General features: G+C 52.4%; 2 long non-coding RNA genes across 2 annotated transcripts; both read right to left on the bottom strand.

Moving 5' to 3' along the window:
* Positions 1 to 571: 571 nt before the first annotated feature.
* On the bottom strand, positions 572 to 1,992 carry LOC138850683 (uncharacterized). Its single transcript, XR_011390784.2, has 3 exons — positions 1,867 to 1,992; positions 1,448 to 1,610; positions 572 to 1,108 (listed from the first exon to the last, which is right to left on the bottom strand). It is a non-coding gene; the product is annotated as an uncharacterized LOC138850683 (long non-coding RNA).
* A 4,199-nt stretch (positions 1,993 to 6,191) lies between these two features.
* On the bottom strand, positions 6,192 to 6,823 carry LOC149125754 (uncharacterized). The gene is made up of 2 exons (XR_016211116.1): positions 6,672 to 6,823; positions 6,192 to 6,444 (listed from the first exon to the last, which is right to left on the bottom strand). It is a non-coding gene; the product is annotated as an uncharacterized LOC149125754 (long non-coding RNA).
* Positions 6,824 to 13,127: the final 6,304 nt, after the last annotated feature.

The following is a 13,127-nucleotide window of genomic DNA, read 5'->3' as shown; positions in this document are numbered from 1 at the left end:
TTGTTCCAGTAGCCGTTTGTCTCCTGGGAGCCACCCTGTGCTTCCGTGGAGGTGGATCCTAGCCCTGGACGTGCATCCTGATTTTAATGGCCTAGAAATGATGGCCCCAAGCCCCACATGAGTGAGTGGCTTAGGTGTAGATATGTGACACAGTTCTGGGGACAGAGGTGAAGCCCCCCTTCTGGGAGCTCCTAGGGAGGAAACACGATGTGCCAGCCAGACTGTAAGGGGACCTCGCAGCGTTCACACCTTCCCACAGCCTGTCAGGGTGGGCTGAGGGACCAGTAGAACATGGCAGGTGTTTGGGTGTGTGATAATGCATCATGTCTAAGGCTAGGATACAGAAGACCCCTAGTGCCTGTCTTGGTCGCTTTCTTGCTTGCGGGTCACTTCCTACAGGAAGATGGCTGCTGTGTCATGAGACAGAGCCCTACAGAGAGGCCCAGGGATCGGCACGCGGAAGTTCCGTGCCAACGGCCACATCAACATGCTTGAAAGTGCAACCTCCGGCCCCAAGCCAGCCTTCACACGACTTCAGTCCTGGTCAACAGCTTGACCACTCCTGGATTCCTTATATTTTTTCTTATTAAGATTTATTTATTTGAAAGGCAGAGAGAAGGAGAGAGAGCGAAGGCCAGATCTTCCATCCACTGGTTCACGCCCCAAGTGGCTGCAATGGCCTGGATCGGAAGTGGAGCAGCTAGGACCCAAACCAGTGCCACAAGGGATGCTGACACTGCTGGCTGAGGCTTAACCCTCTACACCACAGCACCAGCCCCCAGTCCTGGGTTTCTAATGCTTGGAAACAGAATGGATGCTTTAAACCAGGTGTTGTGATCACCTGTCATTCATCACTGGTTAGCTAATTCACATAACAAGAAGAAAACCCGCCTGTTCCACTGTGATGCCTGGAAATTGCTGCATTTATTCTGCTAACCAACCTGAGGACAAAGCCAATGCCATGGTCGGCCGAGCAGCGAATTGGGAGTCCTTGAGAACATCACTGAGTCCACCAGCTCTAAACGCAGCCCCATCTCCAAGCACGTAGCTTGAGTTGGATTTTCTGTGATGCGTGGCCGAAAGCTTGTAACTTGTGTAGGAACACAGACTGGAAAAAAAAAAAAAAAAGGAAATGCATTTCTACTGTGAGGTACAACCAAGGAGGTAAACGGGAGAAAGTCGGGCACCCAGGGAGAGATGCATTCAGGAAAGGTGTCCTCCAGAGGCACCTTGAAGTGTGACCTGGAGGATGAGGCAGAGCTGGCCAAGTGAAGAGAGACAAGGGGGGGTGCAGGTGCAGGTGCAGGAGCAGGGTCGCTGAGCCTGAACAAGGGGGAGAAGCCCCATGGGGCTGGAGAGGCGTGGAGGGCCCTGTCCCTCCCCTTGCTGGGATCTTTGCACAGCCCCAGCCCCGACTTCCCCAGCTCACCCACTAGCTCACACTCACACTGAGGCTGAGGCGCCAACATTTCCCTGCAGGGCACTGCCCTCTGAACACTCCTGGGAGACATTCATTTATCCAATCAGTAAATTGCCACGGAGCACCAGTAAAGCACCAGACACGGTATGGTGGTTAAATGAAAACCAGACCCAGAAGTTCCTGGAGCTTCCTGTGGGGAGGACAGATATTAATATTAATCACACAGCCAAGCACACAGATGTAAGAACAGAACACGTGGACCTCCGAAGGCAGAGTCTGGGGAGCAATAAGAGCTGCAGGATCGGGAGAGTTCACGGTGAGGCAGTGTTGCGTGTGCAGAAGGAAGAGGGAGAAGTTCCGCCCAGACCAGGGGAAAGCAGTGTGCTGATCTCTGCGTGGGGAGGGGCTGTTTGAGCGTCTGGAGGACGCCAAGCGGTTTTGCTCACCTCTGAAGCCACTGTGCCAGGCACTCAATATTTGTGGAATCAAGAGAAGTCTGCTGAGTGGCTGGCGCTGCCACTTGCGACGTCAGCATTCCATGTCAGATTGCCAGCACGAGTCCTGTCTGCTCTGATGCCACTTCAGCTCCCTGCTGTGGCCTGGGAGGGCAGCAGAAGGTGGTCCAAGTCCTTGGGCCCCTGCACCCGTGCGGGAAATCCAGGTGGAGTTCTAGGCCCCTGATTTCAGCTCGGCCCAGCCCCGGCTGTTGTGGCCATTTGGGGAGTGAACCAGAGGATGGAGGATCTCTCTTTCGCTTCACTTTGTGTGTGTGTCTCTGTAACTCTACCTTTCAAATAAATAAATCTTAAAAAAAGAGAAAAGCCTGTTGAGGAGGTGGAACTTGGGAGCAGACCAGAGCCTCATAAGGCTGAGCCCAGCAGCTTGCATTTTATTCCTGGAGCCCAGGGAAACCACCAAAGGCTCTCAGCAGTGCACAGGGTGACAATCAGATGGTCACTTTCCTTACACCAGTCTGGCTTTGGAGGGGACTTGGTTCCAAACCGGGAGACACAACAAGTGATTGCTGGGGTAGGTGTTTGCAAGAGTCAAGTCCCCACCTGGGATGCCTGCAGCCCATATCGGAGTGCCAGGGTTCCAGCTTCCTGCTAATGTGCACAGTGAGGGGTGGCAGGTGATGGCTCAAGGACTTGGGTTCCTGCCAGCCCCGTGGGACACTTGCATTGAGTTCCCAGTTCCTGGCTTGGACCCATTTCTGGCTCAACCATTGTGAGCATTTAAGGAGTGAATCAGCAGATAAGAGCTGGCTCTGTCTTTGTCTCTCTCTCTCCCTCCTCTCAAATAAGTAAAAATATAAATAAATAAAACGAAGTGACTGCTAGGGTCCAAGTGAGAGATGGCGAGAGAGTGACACACAAACGTATTGTTCACGTGAGAAAATGTTGAGCACCTGCTCAGTGCTGGATTTTCACGTGAGCAGAAGCATGGAGCTTTGTTAATAAATAATACCACAAATGTACAGTTACTCTATGACAAGCCCACAAAGAAGTAGGTGGCATTGGCAAGTGAATAATAGGGGATCCAGCCTGGCCAGGAAGATCAAGAATGTCTGAGACAGCAGTGGGGCAGAGGGGTCTGAAGGAGGTGGAGGAGACCGCACTGCCGAGGCCCTGTGATGAACGCTGCCGGCTGGAGCTGGAAACTAGAGTAAGAGCGAGCATGGTGGCAGGCAAGGAGGCCAGGGCCAGGGTTTGACCTTTGAGGCAAGAACACTGGGAAGCCACCGCAGGCCTCAGCGGTGGGCGACACGATCAGATGATCAGAACTGGGGCTGGTGCTGTGGCGTAGCAGGTAAAGCCACCGCCTGCAGTCCAGCATCCTACATGGGCACTGCTGGTTCGAATCCTGGCTGCTCCACTTCCCATCCAGCTTCTTGCTATTGTGACTAGTGCGCTTGAGAAAGCAGCAGTGGCCCAAGTGCTTGGGCCCCTGCACCCACGTTGGAGACTGAGAGGAGGCTCCTGGCTTCTGCCTGGCCCACTCCAGCCGATGTTGCCATTTGGGGAGTGATCCAATGAATGAAAGATCTCTGTCTTCCTCTGTCTCTGTCTCTCTATAGTTCTGCCTTTCAAGTAAGGGGAAGAGGGGGAATGGGGAGTCCAGGCCGGAGCGACAGCCTTGGAGGCGGGTGATGGGCACTTGCTCAGTGAGCAGTGAAAACCGAGAGGTGGATGGAGGAGGTGGGAAAATGCGTTGACCGCAGGAAGTGCAAAAGGAATAGGCGGCGGGGTCATTCCAGCTCCCCGGGTCGAACAAGAGACAGATTCTAGTATCACCCTGCAGAGGAGAGGCAGGTGGCGGCGGCCAGGCCGTGCGCTTGCCCGGCACCCGTGACGGCCACTCCTTGTTCAGGTTGGGTGCTTCGGGGCTGCGTGTGGCTCTGCAGCTGCGAGGCCGCCGCGGGGAGCGGCGCCCGGCTTCCCCGGCGCGGCGGGGCTCTTCCGGGAAGTCCAGGGGCTGCGCGGCTCCGGGCTGGTTTCCCGGTTGCCCTGCGGAGACAGGAATGTCCGCTCTGTTCAGGCCCGGGGCGCGTCCAGTGTGAGAATGGAGATGGAGGTAGGGGCCCTGCGCTCGGCGGAGCTCGGCGCTTTCGTCAGCGGCGACAGCAAGGCAGGGCCAGGAGGCGACGCCGGGCCCTTCCTCCCCGCCGCATCCCAGCCCCCGGCGCCCCGCTACTGCACACACCCTTTCTTTGCCAGGGCTCCCCAGCTCCGCGGTTAGTGTCGCCTCTAATGGAACGAGCGGGCATCTGGCTCCCCCTGGTGGTTAAGTGCGCACACTGGCAGGCGAAGCGAGGCGAGGCCAAGGGCTGCGGCCCGAGTCCCACAGGCCGGGCCGCTGAGTCACAGCCACGACCAATTCCCCCGGCCCCTGCGAGCTTCAGTGTCTTCGCCTGCAGACGAGCGCTCATGATGTGGGAGAGGCATCGCTCGTTGCAAGGCCTTCCCCCACTTTGAGGGACGGCTGCGTCCTAGGCAGCTCCCCGGCAGGTACCGCTGCGGCCACCAGCCCTTTCCCAAGCCCGTCAGACCGGTGCAGATGAGGCTAGGACACAGAGCGAAACCGACCACCCGGAGCCAGGAGGGTGCTCCATGTAGATGTGGAAGGAGACATACAAAGGGACTTCAAACGTTTGTGGAAAATGAAATTAAAAGATTAATTTCATTAATCTTTTAAACCAAAAACAGAAAACGAAACCCATGCACGCAGGGATCTTCAAAAAGTGACAGAAAACGCATGCTATGGAAAAATCGTGCGTGGATTTCAAAATTTTTAATTCCATTTTCTATCAATTTTTTGAAGTACCTTCATATATGGAAGCTTCAAATTACCATTAATTTATTACTTTTTAAAAATACTTTTTTTATTATTATTTTTTTGACAGGCAGAGTGGACAGTGAGAGAGAGAGACAGAGAGAAAGGTCTGTTGGTTCACCCTCCAATGGCCGCCGCGGCCAGCGCACCGTGCTGATCCGACGGCAGGAGCCAGGAGCCAGGTGCTTTTCCTGGTCTCCCATGGGGTGCAGGGCCCAAGCACCTGGGCCATCCTCCACTGCACTCCCTGGCCACAGCAGAGAGCTGGCCTGGAAGAGGGGCAACCGGGACAGAATCCGGCGCCCCGACCGGGACTAGAACCCGGTGTGCCGGCGCCGCTAGGCGGAGGATTAGCCTAGTGAGCCGCGGCGCCGGCCCTAAAAATACTTTTATTTATTTGTGAGACAGAGTGCATGCTCCCTTCCCCTGATTCACTCCCCCAAATGGCCACACAGCCTGGGAGGAGGGCGGGCCTGAAGCCAGGAGCGGAGAACCAACCAGCAACTTAAAGGTTGGGTTAAATGTCTGCCCCTATTGCTTTTTTAAAATTGATTAATTAACTTATTGATTGATTTTTAAAATATTTATTTATTTATTTGAAAGGAGTTAGAGAGAGAGAGAGAGGAAGAGGCAGAGAATTTCCAACTGCTGGTTCACTCCCCAAATGGCTGCAATGGCTGGGGCTGCGCCAGGCCAAAGCCAGGAGTCAGGAGCTTCTTCTGGGTCTTCCATGAGGGCCAGGGGCCCAAGCACTTGGGCTACCTCTGCTGCTTTCCCAGGCATACTAGGCAGGGAGTAGGACTAGGAAGTGGAGCAGCCAGGACTTGAACTGGTACCTATATAGGTTGCTAGCTATCTGCCTGCACCACTGTTCCAATCCCATATTTATTTATTTTTTAAAATTTATTCATTTATTTAAAAGAGTTACAGAGAGAAAGGAAGAGGTAGAGGTAGAGGTAGAGGTAGAGAGAGAGAGAGAGAGAGAGAGATCTTCTATCTCTGGTTTACTCCCCAAATGGCTGCAACAGCCAGAGCAGGGCCAGGCTGAAGACAGGAGCTTCATCCATATCTCCACGTGGGTGCAGGGGCACAAGCACTTGGGCCATCATCCCCTGCTTTCACAGGCACATTTGCGGGGAGCTGGATCATAAGTAGAACAGCCAGGACTTAAACCGGTGCCCATATGGGATGCTGGCATTGCAGGCGGCAGCTTTACCCACAGCGGTGGCCCTATTAATTAATTAATGTATTTATTTATTTTTGAGAGGCAAAGAAACAGAGACTGATAGTCCAAGAGAGAGTGAACTCCCATCTGCTGGTTCATTCCCCAAATGCCCACAGGCTGGGGGGCGGGGGGACAAAGTCAGGAGCAAGAAGCTCAATACCCATCTGCCATATAGATGGCAGGAACCAAATTACTTGAACCATCACCACTGGCTTTTTTTTTTTTTTTTTTTAGATTTATTTATTTATTTTGAAAGTCAGAGTTACACTGAGAGAAGGAGAGGCAGAAACAGAGAGAGAGAGAGAGAGGTCTTCCATCTGATGGTTCCCTCCCTAGTTGGCAGCAACGGCCGGAGCTGCACCAATCCGAAACCAGGAGCCAGGAGCTTCTTCCAGGTCTCCCACATGGGTGCAGGGCCCAAGGACTTGGTCCATCTTCTACTGCTTTCCCAGGCCATAGCAGAGAGCTGGATCAGAAAAGGAGCAGCCGGGACTCAAACCGGTGCCCATATGGGATGCAAGTAGCAGCTTTACCCACTACGCCACAGTGCCTGCCCACCACTGGCTCTTAATGAGCAGGAAGCTGGAGGCAGGAGCCAGAGAACTTGGGTACTCCAATGTGGCACATATGTATCTTAACCACCAGGCCCAATGCTTGCCTCCTGCTATGCATCGTGTTCTACAAGTAGATTACCTGGGAGACATTCCACTGGTGTAGTTGGCCTCTCAACACACAGGCTCAGCTATACACGCTCATTTTGAACCTAATTTCCTAGTAGTTTAGACTCATTCAAGCTTGCTTTGAACACAGCTGCTGTCTGCAGCTCCATGACACAACACATTCCTGGGATTAAACAGGTGTTTCTAAATAAACAGTAATGACACAGTGATTATAAAAGTGAAGACGGAAAACTCAGGTTACTTCAAGTCTCCCATTCTATGTGACTGCTTGTGCTCATTGAAAACTTATGCATACAAGGTGATTAATAAAAGTTACAGGGAGCCAGAAATCTGTGTTTACAATTTGTGTTTAAAAATGTTAAATGGTGGGAAATGCAAGGTATAATACTTTTTGTTTGGTGAAAATGTTGATCCAAACATGAGATTTTTACCAAATTTGAGTAATCATCTTTTTAAAAGATTTTTTTTTTTTTGACAGGCAGAGCAAGACAGTGAGAGAGAGAGACAGAAAGGTCTTCCTTCCGTTGGTTCACCCCCAAATGGCCGCTAGGGCTGGTGCACTGCGCCAATCCGAAGCCAGGAGCCAGGTGCTTTCTCCTGGTCTCCCATGCTGGTGCAGGGCCCAAACACTTGGGCCATCCTCCACTGCACTCCTGGGCCACAGCAGAGAGCTGGACAGGAAGAGGAGCAACTGGGACAGAATCCAGCGCCCCAACTGGGACTAGAACCCAGGGTGCCGGCGCCGCAGGCAGAGGATTAGCCTAGTGAGCCGCAGCACCGGCCTAAAAGATTTTTCAAGATGCTTTCTTTATTCGAAAGATAGAATTACAGAGAGAGGGAGGGACACACAGAGAGAGGGATCTTCAACCCCTGGTTCACTACCCAACTGGCCACAACTGCAAGGAAGGAGCCACACTCAAGCCAAAAGCCGGGGGCTTCATCTGGTTCTCCCATGTGGCTGCAGGGGCCCAAGCACTTGGGTCATCTTCCGCTGCTTTCCCAGACATATTAGCAGAGAGCTGGATCAGAAGTGGTATAGCGCAGATACAAATGGGCTTCCATATAGCATGCTGATGCCAGCATTGCAGCTGGTGGCTTTACCTGCTTTGCCACAATGCCAGCCCCAAAAGTGTTTAATTTTGATAAAGTCCAACTTATCTACTTTTTTATTATCTATGCTTCTGGTGTCACTTCCAAGAAAAGTTATGTCATAAAGCCTTTCCCCTGTGTTTTTAAGAGTTATGGTTTTCACTCTTATGTTTAGGTTTTTGACCCATTTCAAGTTAATACTTATATGGCAAATAATTGTTAAAAAATGAAAACTAGGGGCCAGTGCTGTGACATAGTGGGTAAAACTTCCATATATGATGTCAATATCCCATATGGGTGCTGGTTCAAGTCCTGGCAGTTTCACTTCTGATCCAACTCCCTGCTAAAGGCCTGGGAAAAGCAGCAGAAGATGGCACAAGTGTTTGGGCCCCTGCCACCCACATGGGAAACCTGGAGGAAGCCCCTGGCTCCTGGTTTTGGATTGGCCCAGGTCTGGCTGTTGTGGCCATCTGGGAGAGTGAACCAGCATATGGAAGATCTCTCTTGAGGTTGGTGCTGTGGCATAGTGGGTAAAGCCACCACCTGCAGTACCGGCATCCCATATGGACACCAGTTCATGTCCAGGCTGCTCCATTTCTGATCCAGCTCTCTGCTATGGCCTGGAAAAGCAGTAGAAGATGGCCCAAGTCCTTGGGCCCCTGTACCTGCATGGGAGGCCTGGAAGAAGCTCCTTGCTCCTGGCTTCAGATCCACACAGTCTGGCCGTTGTGGCCTTCTGGGAAGTGAACCAGCAGATAGAAGACCTCTCTCTCTCTCTGCCTCTGCCTCTCTGTAACTCTGACTTTCCAATAAATAAACCTTATTTAAATAAATGGAAAACTGGGCCATTGCTGTGGCATAGAGGGTAAAGCTGCAGCCTGCAGTGCTGGTATCCCATATGGGCGCCAGTTCGAGTCCTGGCTGCTCCACTTCCAATCCAGCTCTCTGCTATGGCCTGGGAAAAAAGTAGAAGATGGACCAAGTCCTTGGGCCCCTGCACCCGCATGGGAGACCTGGCTCCTGGCTTCAGATCAATGCAGCTCCTGCTAATGTGGCCAATTGGGGAGTGAACCAGCAGACAGAAGATCTCTCTCTCTCTCTGCCTCTACTCTCTCTGTGTAACTCTTTCAAATAAATAAATAAATCTTAAGGAAAAAAAATGGAAAGTGAGCATTTTGGGAGAGACCTGCCCACGAGCAGGATTCAGCCCCTGGATCACCTGGCTGTAGGTGCTGGTGTTGTTCCTCGAGGATGACTGTGTTAGGGACAACAACTATTAAGGATACTTGTGAAGATACAGCAAGGAGGACTTTACCCAGGGCCATGTCACAGCACAGACACCACCGCAATGGGATCTTGCAGTGGAGGAGAGAACAGGCTCAACTCCAAATGCAGCCTGAGCAAGTGGGAATTTACAACCAAGAAGCAAGGTGGGGGCCCAGTCACTTGAGGAAGCCCAGAAGCTGGGGAGATTCTGGTTAAACCAAGCTGGGTTCTTGCTGAAGACAGGCCAGGCTTACGTGACATCACTTGGGGAGTGAGTAAGGATGGAAAGACAGAGGATGGAGGGAGGGGTCCTGGCTGTACTGACTTAGCAGGCTTTTTTTTTGATAAAACTTTTGTTTTTGTTTTTTAAATATTTTATTTATTTATTTGAGGTAGAGTTACAAAGAGAGGGAGAGACATAGAGAAAGGTCTTCTATCTGATGATTTACTCCTCAAATAGGTGCTGTGGCCGGAGCTAGGCTGTTCAAAAGCCAAGAGCCATGAGGTTTTTCCAGATCTTCCATGCAGGTGCAGGAGCCCAAGCATTTGGGGGAATATCCACTGCTTTCCTAAGCCATATGCAGAGATCTGGATGGGAGAAGGAGCAGCCAGGACTTGAACCAGTGCCCATATGAGATGGAGGCTTAGCCTACTGTGCCAGCCACAGCACTGGCCCCTGAAACTGGGTTCTGCATGGAAGCCCACAGATGGGCTTGGGAGAAGGTCCAGAAGCCTGACCAAAGTCTGGCCAAACAAAGAGCGTCTGTCTATCATGTGGCCTTCTTGTTCATAACTGGAATTTATTATCTGCATTTCTGGGGCTTAACCTACTGCTGTCCGGGTGGCATGGTTAACAGCATGGATCCTGGTGCTAGCATTGTGGCATAGCAGATTAAGCCCTAACCTATGGGATGCCGGCATCCCCATGATTGCCAGTTCGAGTCCCAACTGCTCCACTTTTTTTTTTTTTTAAGATTTATTTATTTATTTATTTGAAAGGCAGAGTTACAGAGAAGCAGAGGTGGAGACCGAGAGAGAGAGAAAGAGAGAGAGAGGTCTTCCATTCACTGGTTCACTCCCCAGATGGCCGCAACAGCCAGAACTGGGCAGATCTGAAGCCAAAAGCCAGGAGCTTCTTCTGGTTCTCCCACAGGGGGCTCAAGGACCTGGGCCATCTTCTACTGCTTTCCCAGGCCATATCAGAGAGCTGGGTCAAAAGTAGAGCAGCCAGGACTCGAACCGGTGCCCATATTGGATGCTGGCACTGCAGGCAGTGGCTTTACCTGCTATGCCACAGCGCCAGCCCCATGACTGTTCCACTTCTGATCCAGCTCCCCATTAATGTACCTGGGAAAGCAGTGGAAGATGGCCCAAGTACTTGGACCCCCACCACCCTCATGGGAGACCTGTATGGATTTCCAGGCTCCTGGGTGCAACCTGACCCAGCCTCAGCCATTGTGGCCATTTTGGGGAGTGAACCAGCAGATGGAAGATATCTCTCTCTCCCCCACTCCTTCTCTCTCTTTCCTTCTGTCTCTGTAACTCTGCCTTTCAAATAAATAAATAAATCTATCTTTGGGGCCAGTGTTGTGGTTCAGCGGGCTAAGCTGCCACCTGCAGTATTGGCATCCCATATGGACACTGGTCTGTGTTCCGGTTGCTCCACTTCCAGTCCAGCTCTCTGCTAATGCGCCTGGGAAAGCAGCAGAATATAGCCCAAGTGCTTGGGCCCCTACACCTACTTGAGAGACCTGGATGAAGCTCCTGGCTCCCAGCCTTGGCTGTTGTGGCCATTTGGGGAGTGAAGCAGTGGATGGGAGATTGCTGTCTCTCTGTAACTGCCTGGTGGTATTGGAGCCCTGGCTCTGGCACTTAGCTGTGTAGCTTTGGTTACAGGACACAGCTGTTTGTTTTTGCACCTGTTGAATGGCATGTGCTGCACAGGAACCCTACAGTGGGATACGTGGGGAACTCAGGAAAGTAAGCACTCACAAGGACAGACAGCATTTTTAGGGTCATCCTTCTGCTGATGGATCCCAAATAAGAATCCCGAGTCCAGGCCCCTTTCCTGAGGCTTACAACCTGCAAATCTTGGCCTGCATGTCTCGCCAGCTGCATCAATTCAACAAGTCTAAAACTGAGCCAGAAACTCCCTTTGGAGAACACCACCGGAAGCTTCCACTCCCCCAAGCCAGGGAAGTCAGCCTTTGTCAACTCTGAAATATCTCTGACCCTGGTCCCCAGCACCCTCAGCCTGACCCAGGCTGCCATCATCTCTGCCATCCCAGAAAGGTTGACAAGGCCTTCCCCTACTATGTAGTCTGCACAACGGCCACAAGTCTGTTCCGGATTCCCCTTAGCCCCTTCCTCAGCCTTCTCTCTGCTCTCCACACAGAAGGCACATTCGGCAGAGCGGCTTCCTGAGCCTCCTCATCTTGTCGTTCTCACACTCTGCCCTCTTCCCACCACGGGGGACTTGCACTTCCTCTCCAGGTCTCAGGGCCTTTGCACAAGCAGTTCTTTCTGCCCGGGACACGTTCCTCTGCTTGCCTTCTGTAGCTGGCTGGTGGCTATTCAGATCTCAGCAATCCTCCTTCCAGGAGGCCTTCTTTGACCTCGGTGTTCTGAACCTATCCTACAGAATAAACAATACATTTTCACATTTTAATGTTGTCTTTTTTTCCTAATATAATGTCCTTCTGTGTCTCTTTTTAGAAAGATTTATTTATTTATTTGAAAGGCAATTTACAGAGAGGCAGAGGGAGAGAGAGAGAGAGAGAGAGAGAGAGAGATCTTCCATCTGCTGTTTTACTCCCTAAATGGCTGCAACGGCTGGAGCTTCGCTGATCCAAAGCCAGGAGCCAGGAACTTCTTACAGGTCTCCCATGTGGGTGCAGGGGCCCAAGCACTTGGTCCATCTTCCACTGCTTTCCCAGGCCACGGCAGAGAGCTGGACCAGAAGAGGAGTATTTGGGACTTGAACCAGTGCCCATATGGGGTGCCGGCACTGTAGGTGGAGGCTTAACCCACTATGCTACAGCGCCAGCCCCCTTCATGCTGTCTTTTTTTTTTTTTTTTGGCAGGCAGAGTGGACAGTGAGAGAGAGAGACAGAGAGAAAGGTCTTCCTTTTGCCATTGGTTCACCCTCCAATGGCCGCCGCGGCCAGCGCGCTGCGGCCGGCGCACCGCACTGATCCAATGGCAGGAGCCAGGTGCTTTTCCTGGTCTCCCATGGGGTGCAGGGCCCAAGCACCTGGGCCATCCTCCACTGCACTCCCTGGCCACAGCAGAGAGCTGGCCTGGAAGAGGGGCAACCGGGACAGAATCTGGCGCCCCGACCGGGACTAGAACCCGGTGTGCCGGCGCCGCTAGGCGGAGGATTAGCCTAGTGAGCCGCGGCGCCGGCCCCATGCTGTCTTTTAAAAGTTCCTCCAGTACCCAAGTCACACCAGCAGCGATGGTTTAATCTTCGGCTCTGTGTCCTCACTAGCCAGGTAGGCACGGGCAGTCTGTGTGCCATGAATGACTGGCAAGAGAAACATGAGCCAGATCACAGAAGCCAGACCAGCCGGGTGAGTGGAGGAGACTAACAGGCGGGTGATGTTTCTACCGCACAGTGTGATACGGGTAGGGCCAACGCCACGCATCATGGAAGCTGGGCAGGGGTCAGGCACCACACACACACCTTGCATCCGAGAAGCCGGGAAACCTGCTCTTTCTCCTGTTGCATGAACAGCCCCAAGAGTTTTAGGTCAGGGGTAGGACGACTAGAGGTGAGCTGGGCAGAGTGTGGAAGTAAGCAGGCAAGACCAAAGGTCAGAGACAGGAGGCTGTGACAGGTAAAACATGTATGCCAGAAAACACTGACAGCCAGGGAAGGGCCCTGGGGAGAGAGAGAGGTTTCACTGCATGCTCTCTTGGACCTAAGGAATTCTGACTCCTGTGTCAATTGCTCAAAATGTCATTTCCGAGTGGACAAGGGGCAGGTGTTTAGCGCAGTGGTTGGTTTGTTGCATGGGACATCCACATCCTGCAGCAGGGTGCTTGGCTGGAGTCCTGGCCGCTCTGCTTCTGATCTGTCTTCCCCAGGATGTGTGTCCTTGGGGCCAGCAGG

Source organism: Oryctolagus cuniculus, chromosome 7 (genome assembly GCF_051225735.1).
Source record: "Oryctolagus cuniculus isolate XC-2025 breed Fujian yellow rabbit chromosome 7, ASM5122573v1, whole genome shotgun sequence".
NCBI classification, from domain to species: Eukaryota; Metazoa; Chordata; class Mammalia; order Lagomorpha; family Leporidae; genus Oryctolagus; species Oryctolagus cuniculus.
The sequence above is the reverse complement of the archived record's forward strand: the minus strand, read 5'-3'. Positions and strand labels throughout refer to the sequence as shown.